Genomic DNA, 17,063 nt, shown 5'->3' on the forward strand with positions numbered 1-17,063 from the left:
TTACCTCACGTTTGCTTAATGTGTGTTGAAATGTTTAGGACAAGTTACTTATTACTATTGTGTGTTAATTACCAAGTAGATAAAGTTAGCAAAGGTCTAGTTGCATTTGTTCCACAGCAAAGCGGCAATCAACGTGCGTCAGGACATTTGTTGACCTCAAGGACAGGTCAGCCAACTGTGAAGGAAGACAGCTGCGGACGGCCTCTGCGGGGGGTCAAGAGCCAACAGCGAAGTGCTAATTCACACCACACTACATTCTTTTGCTAATCAGCGTTGCTACAGACACAATCCCCCTCCCTTTAGTGTAGCAACGCCTCTGTAACCAGGGCAACCATAACATTAAAAAGAGGGGCACGTGGAGTAAAGACTCAGAACTGATGGAGGTTGTGACTGAGATTGCTTGCTCTATCGTTCTCCTCGCGAGTAAACCTGTTCTGGTTGTCTTCTCCTCTTCATTCCAGCGAGTGATTTAATGTCTAATCGTATTTAGACCCAACAGGCGGGAACAGCTTCTCGTCATCAAAAGATTCAGGCAGCCCCTTGATAAAAACAATGTCTTTATTCAGGTTTTTGAGCTCATCGTACATTGGCTGATATGAAGTATAAACCCAGACAATATTATCAGGTTTTTTTCTCAGAACATGTTCAGGATTTTGCAATACATTTTTTACAAAGAAAGTCTTGCCACAACCTGAAGGCCCTGCTACTAGAGATGAAAAAGGAAGTTCTAATCTAGGGTCAAATTCAATCTGGTTAAAAGCCATTTCCACACACACACAGACACACACCCCGACACACGTATGGGTAGATAGATAGAAATATCAGTAGCCAAACGGTTCAGTGGTGCCTCGCTCTAGCAGCCTTCTTTTATCGTACATACTGCACAATTGAAAGCTTCTCATTGATAAAATGGAAGAATTTCCCATTGTACAGACCTGAAAACAGAAGTTCAAAAAAATCCTCTGATTTTGTCAAATTTTTTGTGTTTGCCATGTTGTCACGTTGCGCGAGTTTTCCCCACAGATTGTTAAGACAGAGTTTTGACACTTGCCTTTTGCCAGGGTTTACAGCAATTTTGGAAGGGTCGAGTTGGATACCCTGGTGAATGGCATACCCTTCTATGTATCTTTGTCTATCAGCCTGGTTGACCACGTGAGTCGGATAACCTGAAGATTCCTGTTTACCTTTTAGAAATGTCCGCATATAATCGCGGAAAATTGTGTCGCTCGTTCTTGTGTAATGCCATACCTCGGTAATATCTGCAACCGTGTACCCGAGATCAAGTGCCTTAACAAATTCAGGGGTTGTCCAAACACCTGTTAACAATCTTTGCTCATCACTATGTGTACAAGCCGTCTGCTGGTTGTTACACTCGGCGCATGTGTGGCACAGTGTGAAGACGAGTTTACCTTTAGCTGTTTTGAACGGTAGAACAGGAAAATACAAACCACGGGGTGGGTTGACTGTGGCGCTGATGAAACCGAAGTACGACCTAGGGTCTTTAAAATCACCGTGGATAATCGTTGGATGGCCGATAGGGTAGGTGCCTGTACTGTTGATGAAAGGGTATAACGATGTCACATCAACATACAACACACGCTCGTTTGGCTCTGCCGTGTATCTTAAAACGAATGCGTTTGTTCGGCCTCCAAAAAGAGCCTGCCTCGGTTTGAGCGGTGTAGGAAATTTGTTTTTTTTAAGGAATTCCTTCACCTCTATGTCCATCTTTTTCATTTGCAACCATTCATGCTCCCACATAATTACAAGGTACACATCCTGTCTAAGCTGTAGATCCTGAATTTTCTTTTGTGTTTTATCAAACCTCTCCTGAAAAGGGCGTTTGGTTGTCGGGCATATTTTAGAGAGGTCGAAGCATTCTGCGCAGCCGTGGTGATAACAACCAAAATACTCAAACACTATTTTTACGCCCCCAATTTCAGAATAGCCATCCACAGTATAGTTGTCTATCCTAACTTCACCACCGTTCAATGCATGTCTAATTTGGATATTTTGGCTGTGCATGATCCATTGCATGTACTGAATAGAATCGTGTGAAAAAGCTTTGTGCTGACGCATATAGTTGTCTGATGGTGTAATGGCTAGTGTTTGAGGGGTTAGAAAATTAGCTCGAAAAACTTTCATGCACGCCGACGCAATTGTTACCGCATTGAATGGATCTGTTCCGGTGGCCTCAAAAAACTCACTCCTGAATTTTTCACACCCTTGCATTAGGAGATCAACATCATTCTCGCAGTAGGCTATTGCCTGTTTAGCAAAATCAAACACATTGTTAGCTTCTTTGGCATACCACTCGTCAAACTTTGATCGTTGGGAGGGTGACATTCGCTCGGTGCCGTAGTACGTGGGGTCAGGGTGAGACCCTACGTAGTTTAGATGCTCTAAAGAGCTGAATTTGTGTGGGAAGTAACCCTTTGATTTGTCTTCAACCCCCAGGGCCTTAGGCATTGCACTTAGAGGCATCGTCAAGAATGAGAGAGAGTCTATGAATCGAGATTTTGTGTCTAAATCGACAAATGATAGAACTTTACTCCCTTGCATCAGAATGTCAAGTTTGAGACCTAATTCAAGCATTCTCCTTATCAGTATGTATGAATCAAAACCTCTCGCATTATGTGCAACAAACGTAGTTTGTTTAAACCGTGGCCTTCGGAAAAATCTGAGAAATTCATCAACAGAATCTGTGCCATACCAATGCTTCGCCAGTCTATTTGATTTGCAATAGATGAGAAAAGGTTTGTGTAAACCGTCTGTATCTACATAGGCTTCGAAATCGTAGTAGACTACATTTTTGCACGGTGGTTGAGGCTTGATGGGCTGAATGTAGCACATGTGGGGGTTCAACAAGGCGTCATTTTGATTTAAGATCTCATCACACACTGTGCATTTTTTAACGGGGCAACGATGTTTAGCACCGGTACCATCAGCTTTCACATAATAGTGAAGACCACACTGCAAGCATTTTTTTGTATGAAGTGCAGTTGCTCACACGATTCATTGATCGAGACTCTTTATGTTTGGTAAAGCATTCCTCATTACGACAAGTGTTAGAGATTTGCTCACTCCAACTTATTTTGCAAGAACCACACGGTAGACAAGCAAGTTCTTTTAGACACCTGCAGGTGGAGAGATCACTCGCTACAGGAATGAAATCTGGAGCCTCTCCCAACTGCAAAGGCATATTTATTAAGAGAAACAGAGTGGGGGTAATAGTAGGTTGAACAGGAAGGCCTTGTGCTCTAGTCAAAACATATCAGGGGATGTTTTACGACCTTGTGGAGGATGGGACAAGGTAGGTTATTTATTACCGGTTGCATTCCAACATAATCATACGATAAGGATAATCTGAAAAACCCTAACATCTCCCTCCTGTTTTATCATATGATTATGCCACCCCAAACAACAAAGACAAGTAAAAAACATATATACATGTATAATGAAGAAAGATGAATAGTAAAAATAAAAAACAACAAACAATGATAGCAACACTTTCCAGTGAAGATGAGGCATTACCTCAATACCCCAAGATCAAACTTATTGTGTAAGCGAAAAACCTGCCGGCCAGATGTTATTAGCAGGAAAATTCTTACACGGTCCCTTTGCCTAAGACGACCAGAATGCTATCAATAAAAAACAAAAACACAGAAACAGTACATCATTGTGTCCATCACTTGCGAAGCATTTTGGATGGTCAAATCATCAAGTTTCTGTAAAACATGCTCAACAGAACAGCATCTACGCAATCCACGTCTCATTATCATTATCACGTCTGTCACGTCTAAGAAGTTGTATATGTGCTCGTGTTTTCGTCAACTGATGATGTTCTAGTCTGTAGGTGAGGTCTGTCACACACACTGGCGCACACACTCGTGTCCAGTTGGCAGGCAGCATCGGACAACTCTTGTGACCACAAAACCATGATCCGTACTAAACAGGCACGTGCACCCATAGGATGCAGGTGAGGCAGTGCCTCTGAACTTCTGGATGAAGTAGGTCCCGTCCGATGGTGCAGCCATGTTGGTAGTAGAGCCCTTACACCTTGAAAACGGCTCTCTCATCCTGGCACACAGCGGTGATGTCCAAAGCTCCCATCCAGTTTCCTCCTGGAGAGCAGTCGTCGTTAATGCATTTGTGGGTCCTGCAACCTTGGATGCAACATGTGTAGTCAGCAAGACTTGGAATGGTCCCTCCCGTCGTGGCTGGCCCAGTTCCTTCTTTTGATGACCTCGATGTAGACCCAGTCTCCTGGATTGATGGGGTTGTCGACCTGTGAGGAGGAAAGATCAAGCGGCAGTAAATTTGTCTTTGACACAGTTTGAGCGTCCTGATCATATAATCTGCCAAGGACTGCTCTTCATCTGTTGCTTGCAACTCTCGTAGTCAATTGTAGTGCCCATTTAACTGGCAAATAGGAATGTTTGCGGGAAGAGTTTGAACACTTCCTAATGATTCCCTTTAACCAAAAACTATTTATGACAGGGGCGTTCCCGTTTATTGCCTCCTGGTGTAAAAGAGATTTGTCTTATCCATGCCTTCTTTCTCCTCACACGCTCGCACTCACACAGGGTGTGAACACACACACACACACACATCTGCACGCACACATACACAAAACGGCATACAAAGTTCAGACGAACGACAACAATTTTACAGAGATTACTCACAAACAGAACACACAGACAAAGAGATTCTAATCCATCTCTCATGTAGCTTCTTTTGATAGAATCTCCTATCGGTAACTGTATAGCAGACGTTTTAGCATATAATCCCATACTCTGCTCTCTCGCTTCTACTTTTTCATGTCGGTGCAGTCGTAGGTGGCCCCTATTGCAGTCATTGTCTTGTTAACTGTCGCCGTGTGGCTCCTATGCATGATTGAGTGAATGTCAAAAATTGAACGTACCTAACTTTCTGACCAGCCAACCTCCACTGTGGTGCAAAAAAAAACTTACTATTGTATTGAGTAGGTACATTGAGCAACCTAGCTTCCTCCTGACTGCCAAATGTCCTATTCTAAAATGTATATAACTCGACCTCTACGTCTTAAGCTTGATGAGCCAAAATATAATATCTTGCTCTTGTTTCCTACCGTTTTAGCCTATTTGTTTTATCCAAATCCGTTCAATCTCTGATTATAATCTGTAGCCCTACCTATTTTTCAATTTTTTATTTATTTATTTATCAAATCTCCTCAGTTCTGTCAAACTCAGTGCACAATGAACCTCCCTTCCACTTTGAACCAAGCTCCACCAAATTTGGTAACGCCAAGGAGTGCGATTTGGTTGTCGGACACTCCAAGTCCATTTCTTTTTGCCGCACTTCCCCCTCTCACGTTGGTGTTCTTTGGCTGTTGCTTCAGAGCGACCCCATCCATCACTCTTGAATGAGTCCATTGTTCAAATGAGTCAATTTTCATCATTGTGAGTTCCTCCGCTTTTCACTGTCTTTTCTCGTCCCCGAGGATGTTGTCTGTCCTCCGGAGTGTACTTGTCCTCCTCCAAGCACAATTCAGTCTTTTCTTGTCCTTCGCCAAAGGTCAAAGGTGCTTCAGAGCCAGGCACAATTTTGTGGTTGTTCACGGCTGCAGGCGAAGTCTCGGATTGGGTTTCAGGGACTCTGACACTGAGAATGACAGGCTGGGACGTCAAACTTGTAAGACTATCTCCAAATGTAGCTGCTTCCATCAATTTGCTGGTAACATTTATTTACCAAACTTCAAATTCTCCTAATAACAGCGGTCTCGTTTTTATATCGTAAATCCTGCAACTCATCCTATTTTTGAGCTACATTTTATCTATAGTTCCAATTTAATCGGACAGTATGTTGTCTTCAGTATCATTATTGAAAATCAACTCATCGAGGTCTGCTTTCCACATCAAGCCCTGATCTGTATGTCTTGACCTCTCACATGTTATTGTCATGCTTGCTCAAAAATGTGACTTAGAGTATGGTGCTGTGAATTCTCAATCTCCCCAATGAAATTGGATCCCACCTCGTAGTTCTTATCCTTCTCATGTTCCTGTTAGCCTGCAATTGTCCAAATCAAAAATGTTTTCTTTTAACTGTCTTTCTTTTGAACCTCTAAATCTCTCGTGTTGCTAACCTATCTACACAAGAACAAAAAATTTACCACAATATAACACCAAATGTATTCGAAAATTCATTGTCATAAAGTGTTGTATTATTACTATCTTCCACTATCTGTCCTACTCACTCCCCCCCTTCTGAGGCTTGGCAACGCCCATGCCTCACACCTTGACAAACTTTTTGGGAGAATGCGTTCTTTACTACATACGATTCCATCATCATTTAATTTGACTTTCTTTCCAAAACGCTTCTCAATTTCTCAGTTCACACATCTTCTACATGTGTTACTGGTTCTCCAGTTTTTTTCTCTAGTTAATTATCAATCCAAAAGCTACGTGTTTCTTTCTAACATTCAACCTGCTCAAAATCATTCTTTCATCAAAGTCGCTCTACTAATTTTCCATAGTAGTCGCCAACAACTTCAACCATTCAACCTGTAATTTCTTTTCATTCAGGCTATCATTCATCAATGTTCATTTGCATCTCACACGCAGTCTCCAAAAAGGAGTCTTTCTATCACATTGGTCCCAATTCATCCAAGCTCACCACACAACATTCATATATCATTTTCAACTCAGGTTTCCTGGTAGAACAATCCACCAATTCAAAAAAACTTAACTATAACAACCAACTGGAAAATTAATCTGAATTTTTTTCTTTGTTTTTAAATTTGAAGAACTCAATCTCTCAGATTTAGCTTGCATTTAGAATTTTGTATAATCTTATAACACAACCAATCAATTATTCCTATTAAATGTAGCATTGCAAAATCTTAAATTCACAATTTAGCTTCTTCCAATTCCTGAAAGCATGTTCTGTCATTTTTTTTTCTTCGAATTTCTCATGTGGGCTCGACACTTAACATGCACTAGTGTGGATTAGCTTCTGCTTGCAAACAGATTTCTCTCTTTTTCCTCTCATTTTTATCTTTCAAAATCATTTCTGTTCTGTGATGCAAATTGGATAGACCACAGTCTAGCAATTTTTTTTTATACTAAAACTTTAGCCAATGTTCATCATTTTAACATATACGCACACACATGCACAGCTCTCACATGCAAAAGGTAGTTTCCAGCACCAATGATTCGTCACAGGCTGGCCATTTCCTGTGGTCGATCATGAGCTGGTCCCTCCCATGCACACGAGGACAGCACATTCTAATTTTATTTATTTATCTTCTAGAAGCAAGTTGCATTCCTTTACCACTTGATTTGCATATTTTAACTTCAGAGTAACACAATTTGAGCTCTAGTCATTTGTAATTTGGGCACACAAACAGCATTGTCATACTTCTTGGATGGACAGGACTTCTAATAATCTAAAAAAAATTCTAATAATCTGACAATGACATGTTTTGCTGTCATATGGGCATCTATTCTTTCTTTCTCTGTATGAGCATAAGCGGTCAAAGAGGAGGAAGCTTGTCATGCTAAAAATATGGCTTTTCCTCTGCTCCTTCCTCCACCCTTTGATTGATATTGTTTTGCAAAACGACACTCTCGTGCGAAGTGTCCTCGTCTCCCACAGTTCCAACAGTTGTCAGAATCTCGTGGGGGTTTTGAATTATATGGCGGCCTGCGACCTTGTTGGCCTCTACCTCTTCCTCCGCCTTGCTGGGACCCTTGGAAGAAGACTGTTGTATCTTCATCTAGTTCATCATCATCATTATCTAGATGAAATACATCAGAACTTTTGCCTTTTTTGATCACTTTTTCAGCATGTCTGGCCCATTGCATAGTTGTTGTCACACTTGCAACATCGACTTCCACCAAATGTTTCCTCACCCAGTTGCCTATTTCAGGGCGGAAATTAGTGAGGAGCGCATTTTTAAGATGTTGTTGATAAGCACTCTCAGCTGTATCATTGAATGGGATGCCACTATGCACCCTGAATTCTTTTTCAAATCTCAATTGAATGGCGGCCTCATCACTTTTCAACTTTCTATCTTTTGTCTTTTGGATTTGTTCTCTTCTTTCTTGTGAAGTTTTCAACCACATTTTAGCACAATCCAATTCACTCTCTTTTCTTTTCTTTTTCAGTCCATTTTTCTTTCTATCCACACTCTCTTCTAAAACATCAACTACTATCTTCCACACTTCAACTCTCAACTTCCCTTCTACTCCATACTTTTTCTTCCACTTCGGCATATATTGCATACAATTAAGAAATCTACTCGCCATGTACTTCTCATCTCCGTCAAGAGGTAGAGATTTACCGTTTTTATTTCCCATCTTAATTCTAGTAGTTTTAGGTTTTACAATCTCTGTCTCAAAAATATTATTATTATTATTATTATTACTTATTTATTTCTTTGAGGATCCTCAATGCAGGTTTAAATTGACCTTTCAACAAATTACTTGTACTAGTATCAATGCTAGAACTGCTATTTAGTCAATTTATCCTACCAGTCACACTCTCAATCACACAAACTCATAGCTCGGACAAACCAAAGCCGTATCTCATGGCTCGGACAAACCAAAGCCGTATCTCATGGCTCGGACAAACCAAAACCGTATCTCATGGCTCGGACAAACCAAAGCCGTATCTCATAGCTCGGACAAACCAAAGCCGTATCTCTCGTGCACCTGTGTTTTTTTTTTTTTTTTTATATACGCGTTTCACAAACAACAACACAATCACACAACTTCAGGCCTTTAACTTACTTGTCCCCTGGTTCGTTGCACTGCCGGGTCCCGTCAATCCACCTCTGTCAGACGAAGGCAGACCTAAGATGCTGGCCCAGCGAAGAATTCTCTTCCCAGGACTTTCTCCTCCAGGTCCTCCTAGTGGACGCTGGCTTGTCGACAATGCAGCACGTCCTTCTTCGTCAGACAGATAGCGGGTATGAGGGGTCCCGGGTTTCGGCACCAAAATGTTAGAGATTTGCTCACTCCAACTCATTTTGCAAGAACCACACGGTAGACAAGCAAGTTCTTTTAGACACCTGCAGGTGGAGAGATCACTCGCTACAGGAATGAAATCTGGAGCCTCTCCCAACTGCAAAGGCATATTTATTAAGAGAAACAGAGTGGGGGTAATAGTAGGTTGAACAGGAAGGCCTTGTGCTCTAGTCAAAACATATCAGGGGATGTTTTACGACCTTGTGGAGGATGGGACAAGGTAGGTTATTTATTACCGGTTGCATTCCAACATAATCATACGATAAGGATAATCTGAAAAACCCTAACAACAAGTTTTGTTACAGTCGGGGCAGATGAGAGGTTTAATCCATCGCTGTTTACAGCATGGATCAAGACAAACGCCACAGTGTCCTTCACACTGGTGCTGTTGCCAATTCTCATGCCCTTTGTAACAATGTCTGCAAAAGAATGCATGACCAACGAATGCCTCTATTGCTTTCACACCGTAATAATGGTCCTCGAGGTGTAAGAAAAATAAGGTATCGTTATCTGTTTTGGGGTAACGCGTGTCGAAAAAGGTCATGGGGCGGCAGTCCTCTTTTCGATACATTACAGTTATTTTCCGTTTGAGGACTTTCTCAAATTTACGGACATCGCCCAGACTCACAGGTGTTTGACAATCAATCCTACACTCTCATGTAAGAGCCGTGCCTGCCTTGTGGCTTGTTTTGTTGTAAGTGTGTCATTTAGCAGATAGGTTAGTGAGAGAGCGAAACACAAATTGTTGTCTTTAGTACGAGGTATGTGTAGGTGTCATTTTTTCAACCTCAAAATCTCTCTGTTGGTAGTGTTCAACAGCCTGCGACGCATTCCACCGCGCAATGGTGTGACTATTTGTACAATGAGCTCTAAGCCCTCATCAGCCAGAAGCTCTGTATTTGATTGGGCTAAACGTTCAAGCATGTCTGATACATTATCTCTGATAGAGTTTATATCACTAGTTTGCTGGTAGATGTGAGCTCTATCGTTACCACCAGCTAGCTCGATCTGAATTACATCACCTGTTTGGGCTCTGCTAGCTATCTCTTGCATGACATCATCTATTTTATCTTCAATCTGGAGGTAGAAGGTGGCAAAATCATTAATGTTCTGTTGCGATGGTATATTTAACTGTCGCCTTATCTCTACATTATTGAAATGCGGCCTATTGATTACAACAGAACCGCCGCGCTGATCAGCTAATACAAAACCGCTGTTAGATTGCTGGGACGTGTGTTGAAATGCTGGTGTATTGTCATCAATAACATCTATTTCGTGATCAATTATAACAGAGCAGTTGTTAGGTTGAAATGGCGGTGGAACGTCGTCAACAGCAACCGGCGATGAATCGACAGTGTTAGTGGTCGACGGGTCAACCAGAGGCTGCGTATATAGATTTTGGATAATGTTTAGCAACTGGACAGGAATGTCAGGACTGATACGCCCGTTGTTGTCATTAGCTTGGTTGTTTAATTCTGCTATCATGTTTAGCAATTGTGACGGGATTTGTGTCGGACTCTGTCCACCTTCATTCAGACTTTGATTGTTCATTTCATCTATGACAGCTTGTAAATGGGTGAGAATAGCAGGACTGTCTGGTCTCTCCCCCTCTAACAAAGCCGTGCTCACATTGTTGAGCAAATCTGTTATTTGACTCGTACACGTATTGTTAACGTTTGATAAATCTAGCTCTGGTGTGTCACTTCTTTGGTTTGTCCCGCTAAATGGTGGCAAATCTATTTCATCAATGTTTGCTAAGAAATCTGACTCCGTTGACGTAAGGTTTGGATGATCCATTATATTTTCTTTTACAAAACACAACAGAAACAACACAAACCTATTATGATTCGGCTAAATCTGTAAGAGCACGTATAATCTTAAAACATTCTTGTAACCGTCTTTTGTAGATACAGTTACCACGGCACTTTACAGACCCCCTGCTGGTTGAGTGGTGCGTGTTGTAGAAGGGGTGCCCCCTCCTCCTCCTCCTCTTCCTCTCTCTCTGAACCTCCGTGTCACGACGCTCACCTGCAAGTTAATCCTTTATAATACCGAAAATAGCATGTCGGACTATAGCATACAAAGAGAGAAAAAATATAAGGAATACCTTCAACTTTGTTTGTCGACTCTTGATGATGATGGTTTAAACCTTCGTAAGTAGATAAAGCTTCAACTAGTTCCGAGTCCGTCGCTGCCTCCTGTCGGTTGGCGTGGGATGCAATCGGATTGGTTTCAACAGTAGCACGTGACTCTGATGTTGCTGGTCTAGATGGCTCTGTCGTTTCGACTGCGTCAATACGGCGGTCGAAGGCAGCTTGTGTAGGCCGATTGTTTTTTCTAGTGGCCGTGGCCACGAGATCTGATACATACATACATAAAATAAAATCATCAACTACCGACATTTATATGAACTATCGTAGATGCACTATTGACTCACCGTAGTCTGATTGTGTTAGGTAAACGTCGCTAAAATCGTCGTCAAAAGATGCGTGGACATCAGCAAGAGCGATGATGTCTGCAAATATTATATAAACATTACATTTTGTTTTATAAAATAACCGCAGTGTATTATTATTATTATTTGTTATTAGTATTATTATCGCGAGAAAGGTATTAAAATGACTTACCTTTAACCATTCTCGAAACAGCTTTTTGACGCGCTTCGACTCCGTTGCTCAGAGCGATGGCTTGTCTTGTCTTGTCTTCTCCAAAATGATGCTCGTCCACACCAAACTTTAAATTCGGCGGGGATAAGACCACGCCTATGGGATCACGTGTCGCGGGAAATCAGATAACTCTGGCCGTATGTTGATAACGTATCAAAGGCTCTAGCTCATCAGATATCTTTGGCCCCAGTCAGTATTGTTTCTCAAATTATGCATCAACACCTTGCTTTTTTTATCTTTCAGATACCTTTGGCACCATGCTGACGATACTTCAATGATTTTCTCAACAAAACCCCCTTCAGATACCTCTGGCACCATGCTAACGACATTTCAATGATTTTCTCAACAAAACCCCCTTGATCCTCTAAACTATTGTTTGTCAAATTACATGCGTTTCACTTTCAGACACCTTTGGCTAAACTATTGTTTCTCAAATTATATGCGACTCTCATCCAGACAACTTTTGGCACCATGCTAACGACCCCACACTGACACAAACACCCCTCCCCTTCTCAACAAAACGAGCCCCTTCAACCCACACGCGCGGGCCAAAGCTAGCTCATAAAAATACATGCCCATACATATCCACATCTTAAAAATGGCGCCAGCAAACCAAAATGGCGACAGTCAAAGATGGCGCCGTCACGACTGGCGCCATCTTGATGTCCCCAACCCCGCCACAATTCAAAAGAGGGTGATTTATGATACCATAACAAGTCATAAAAAGGTCATAAAATTTTATGACCCCTAACTCATTTGCATATGAATAGACATCAAAGCCTGGGGCATTGATCTTCTCTCTAGGGATTACTGCAATTTCAATTTCAAGTGCCGTCAGCAGCGCGGCGCGGTGCGGCGCGGCGCGGCGCGGCGCGGCGCGGCGCGGCGCGGCGGTTGTTTACATAAAGGACAAAGATTCGATCACGGGATGACGAAAGGCCCCACGTACTACCGGCATCATTATCGGCTTTGTTTGTAAGTGACACGGAGGACGAAGGGTTTGAAGGATTTAATTATTTGGAGTGACACAGAAGGTTTGAAAAACTATTATGGCTTTTACGCACGCCCGGTCCTGCTCTACGGAGCTCTCTTTCACTTCCGTGGATGGAAGTTGGGGGCGGCGCTCGGCCGGGTGGCTGTCCGGGGACGGTGGATGGGGCTAGGACATGGCTTTTACGCATGCCCGGTCCTATTCTATGGAGCTCTATTCCACCTTCGTGGTTGGAAGTGTCACCTCCGGAGATGGAAGTCCACGCCGCCACACGCCTGGAAGTCAACACCGGTGCTTGGGGCTGTGTTGCGGTGAACTACTTAAGTTATAGTTGTTTGTATATTTTATTTCGTTTAGCAACTTGTATATGATTTTATTGTTACAGTTCAGTAGTTGTTGGCTCGTTGAACTCTTGTTTTGTTAAATAAAGAGCCGTTTACCAAACCCACGTCTTTCCTTGTACTTTGTTAATGCTACAATATAGTTATATACTAGATCTGTGGAATAACGACGAGGCTGACGTCAGGGCGCACGCGCGGTGTTGTTGACAAAGGATGAGGAATTTGATCGATGGATTTAATGATTTGGAGTGACACAGATGGTTTGATAATATTATTGCTCATATAATAGTTATTTGATATATAATTTATATATCGTTATATGGGCCTGTGGAATATTTTGAAGTGCAAGCGGCGCGCACCCATTGTTGACATAAAGGACGATCGATGGATTTAATGACTTGGAGTGACACAGATGGTTTTATAAACGTGTTATTTAATAATTTGAATAACTCTTAATATCTTACGTCAGGCCCGTTCTCAGCTCTTCGTTTGTGTTTATGTCACGTTAGCATACCTATTGTTTAGCCTGTTGTTGCTCGTTCATGTCTGTTCTTGGTGTTGGATTTTGTCGAATAAATGTCCCCCAAAATGCGACTTATACTCCGGAGCGACTTATGTATGGTTTTTTTTTTCGTTATTGTGCATTTTATGGCTAATGTGACCTATATTCCGGAGCGACTTTCAGTCCGAAAAATACGGTAGGTGAACTTGCCTCCTGAACATAGTTTTCTTTGTAACATATAAAACTGTAACATACAAAACTGAAATAAGAATTTATATACACACTTGTGGATGAGAACATCTATCCATCCATCCATTTTCTGAACCGCTTAGTCCCCACGGGGGTCGCGGGGGTGCTGGAGCCTATCCCAGCCGTCATCGGGCAGTAGGCGGGGGACACCCTGAACCGGTTGCCAGCCAATCGCAGGGCACACAGAGACAAACAACCATTCGCACTCGCACTCACACCTAGGGACAATTTGGAGTGATCAATCGGCCTACCAAGCATATTTTAGGGATGTGGGAGGAAACCGGAGTGCCCGGAGAAAACCCACGCGGGCTCGGGGGGAACATGCAAACTCCGCACATGGAGGGCCGGAGGTGGAATCGAACCCGCACCCTCCTAACTGTGAGGCGGACGTGCTACCCAGTGCCCCACCGAGCCGCCCTTGGATGAGAACAATATAACAATATTATTAAAATTCAAAAGTGTTATTTATTTACAGTGACTACATGTAAATGCATTCAATAGTCCTTTTAAACCCAGAATGTTGGCAATCGAAATTAACAAGCGGAAATTACGTGTTTGTGTCGTGTGTGTGCCGTTGTGTGGTGTGGTGTGTGTATGTGGCGCCAATTTGACCAGAATATTTAAATGTGAATGACTGTTCATTCAGGAATGTAAACGGGATATTGTTTCAAAAATGTAATTTTGACCTTAACCCTAATATTGACTGCACGTAAACATAGTCAGTGCTATGCAAATTATTAGGCTATCATCACAAATGTATATTTTGAAAATAAGTTACGTAAGTAAAACCTATTCTTCACAAAACACCTAGATCTTTACATGGACTTTGGGGTCCAGAATTTGGGAATTGTGTTAACCCAGAAAGCGTGCTGTATAGAGAGTCTTGGTTTTTTTAAAAAGGCATGTTTTTAGGCAGCCGAAGGGGTCTTTTGTTATGTTAATTTAGGTCAGGCATGTTGTTGGCAGCCGAAGAGGTCCGTTACCTTGAGTCCTCCACACACATCGAAGTCTGTTGACATTTTAACAAGAGAGGCAATACGCAGATGACAATATCAGGCAGATTGAGCAAATCATTTTGATGCTATGTGAAGTCAAGTCAAGTCAAGTTAATTCAAGTCAAGTCAAGTTTATTTGTGTAGCCCTAAATCACAAACAGTCTCAAAGGGCTTCACATAGACAAAAATTGACAATTATTCTCAAAGCATCCCCTGATCTTAAGCTCCCAAAAGGGCAAGGAAAAACTCAAAAACCCCTACCAGGGGAAAATGAGAAACCTTGAGAAGGGACCACAGATGGAAGGATCCCCCTTTCAGGATCACCAGGTTGTAATGGATGCAGAGGGCACAAGTAATACATATGAAAATCAATGAAAAACTATGGATGTCGGAGGTGCCCTCGATTGTCCTGGCAGTGTCTTCAAGGAGGTTGAGCTGCAGTTTCCTCATCTTGAATTGGTCCCCGAGAATCCAGCTATCAGCTTTTGCGCTTTTCCCTGGCTGGGGAGGGGGGTGGGCAGAGAGAACAAAAACAAACTCCAGCCGAATCGGCCACTACAAGTTAGTTAAAGGCCATCTCATAGAAATGTGTCATTAAATCTTAAATGTTTCTACTGAGGTAGCAGTTCTAATATCCATTAGTAGGGCATTCCAAAGATCTGGAGCCCGAATAGAGAATGCTCTAGAACCTGCAGACATTTTCTTGGCCCTCGGTGTAACTAAAAGACTAGCGTTTTGCGAACGAAGGTTACGAGACGGAACATAAGGAACGACTAGGTCGACGAGATATGAAGGCGCTAAGCCATGCAGTGATTTATAGTTTAGTAAAAGAACCTTGAAGTCACATCTTAAATGGACCGGGAGCCAATGTAAGTTGGCTAATATTGGGGTAATGTGATCCAATTTTGTTGTCCGTGAGAGCAGCCTCGCAGCAGCATTTTGTACTAACTGTAGACTTTTGGTGAGGGACTTAGGAAGACCAGAGAATAATACATTACAGTAGCCCAAGCGCGACGTGACGAACTCATGTATAATAGTTTCCGCATCCCCGGTCGAGAGGATCGGACGAATCTTAGCAATATTACGAAGGTGAAAAAACGCAATTCTGGTTATATTCTTAATGTGTTTTTGAGGAGAGCATTTGGTCAAATATTACCCTGAGATTAGTTACAGTATCACTCTGAGTGATAGTACGGTTATCTATAGTTATAGTGGTTTCCTTAAATAAGTGTTGATAACGAGTAGGACCAATTATCAACATCTCAGTTTTATCTGGGTTAAGACGAAGGAAGTTGAGAGACATCCATTGCTTGATCTCCGCAAGGCACGCCTCGAGATTACAACAGTCCTGCGGATCTGTCATCGATAAGGGCATATATAATTGGGTGTCATCCGCGTAGCATTAAAAATTAATATTATATTTACGTATTATGTCCCCAAGCGGAATCATATAAATATTAAATAAAATCGGTCCGAGTACCGATCCCTGTGGGACACCACACATAACATTATAGAGCTCAGAGGACGTATTGCCATGGACCACTCGGTGCGTCCTGTCTGATAGATAGGAATAGAACCAGCCTAGTGCTGACCCTGAGATACCAAAACAACTTTTAAGATGCCCTAATAAAACATCGAAGTCTACAGTTTCAAAGGCAGCACTAAGATCGAGTAGTAACAATACAGACGACGTATTTGAATCTGTAGCTATGAGGAGATCATTAGTCACTTTAGCAAGTGCTGTCTCTGTGGAATGATTAGCTCTAAAACCAGACTGAAAAGAGTCATATCGATTATTAGCGACCATTTAATCAATAAGCTGCTGCGCTACTACTTTTTCAAGAAGTTTTGCTATGAATGGGAGGTTTGAAACTGGCCTATAATTACTGAGACAGTCCGGGTCAATATTTGCTCGCTTAAGTAACGGTTTAATAATAGCGGTTTTAAAGGCTGTTGGCACTATCCCAGAGGAGACGGACAGATTGATCATATTTAAGACGGACGGTCCTAAAATTGGAAATAATTCTTTAAGTAGTTTGGCTGGAAGCGGGTCGAGTAAACATGTTGTTTGTTTAGCCGCACTAACCAATTGTGTAAGCCTTTCAAGGGACACACTTTTAAAATTTGAGAGGGTTATTGCATGATCCCCAGCGCAAGTAACCGGCGGAGAGATTGGAATGGTATTCTTGATCTCGTCCCTAATGGACTCAATCTTTTGAGCAAAACATTTCATAAACTCGTCAGCTGAGTGGAAGGAGCTATCGGGGGTCGGCGGGCGTAGAGTTAGCTTTGCCACTGTATCAAATAGGCATTT

The 17,063-nt window shown here is 42.2% G+C and overlaps 1 long non-coding RNA gene across 2 annotated transcripts; it reads right to left on the reverse strand.

The window, feature by feature from the left end:
* Positions 1-540: 540 nt before the first annotated feature.
* LOC125972225 (uncharacterized) lies at positions 541-12,579 on the reverse strand. Of its 2 annotated transcripts, XR_011087088.1 has the most exons (4): positions 11,633-12,579; positions 11,443-11,520; positions 11,113-11,364; positions 541-11,033 (listed from the first exon to the last, which is right to left on the reverse strand). It is a non-coding gene; the product is annotated as an uncharacterized lncRNA (long non-coding RNA). The 2 variants fall into 2 exon arrangements; XR_011087087.1 differs by having other exon boundaries at positions 11,443-12,577.
* Between the last annotated feature and the right edge of the window lie 4,484 nt (positions 12,580-17,063).

Source organism: Syngnathus scovelli, chromosome 7 (genome assembly GCF_024217435.2).
Source record: "Syngnathus scovelli strain Florida chromosome 7, RoL_Ssco_1.2, whole genome shotgun sequence".
Lineage (NCBI taxonomy): Eukaryota > Metazoa > Chordata > Actinopteri > Syngnathiformes > Syngnathidae > Syngnathus > Syngnathus scovelli.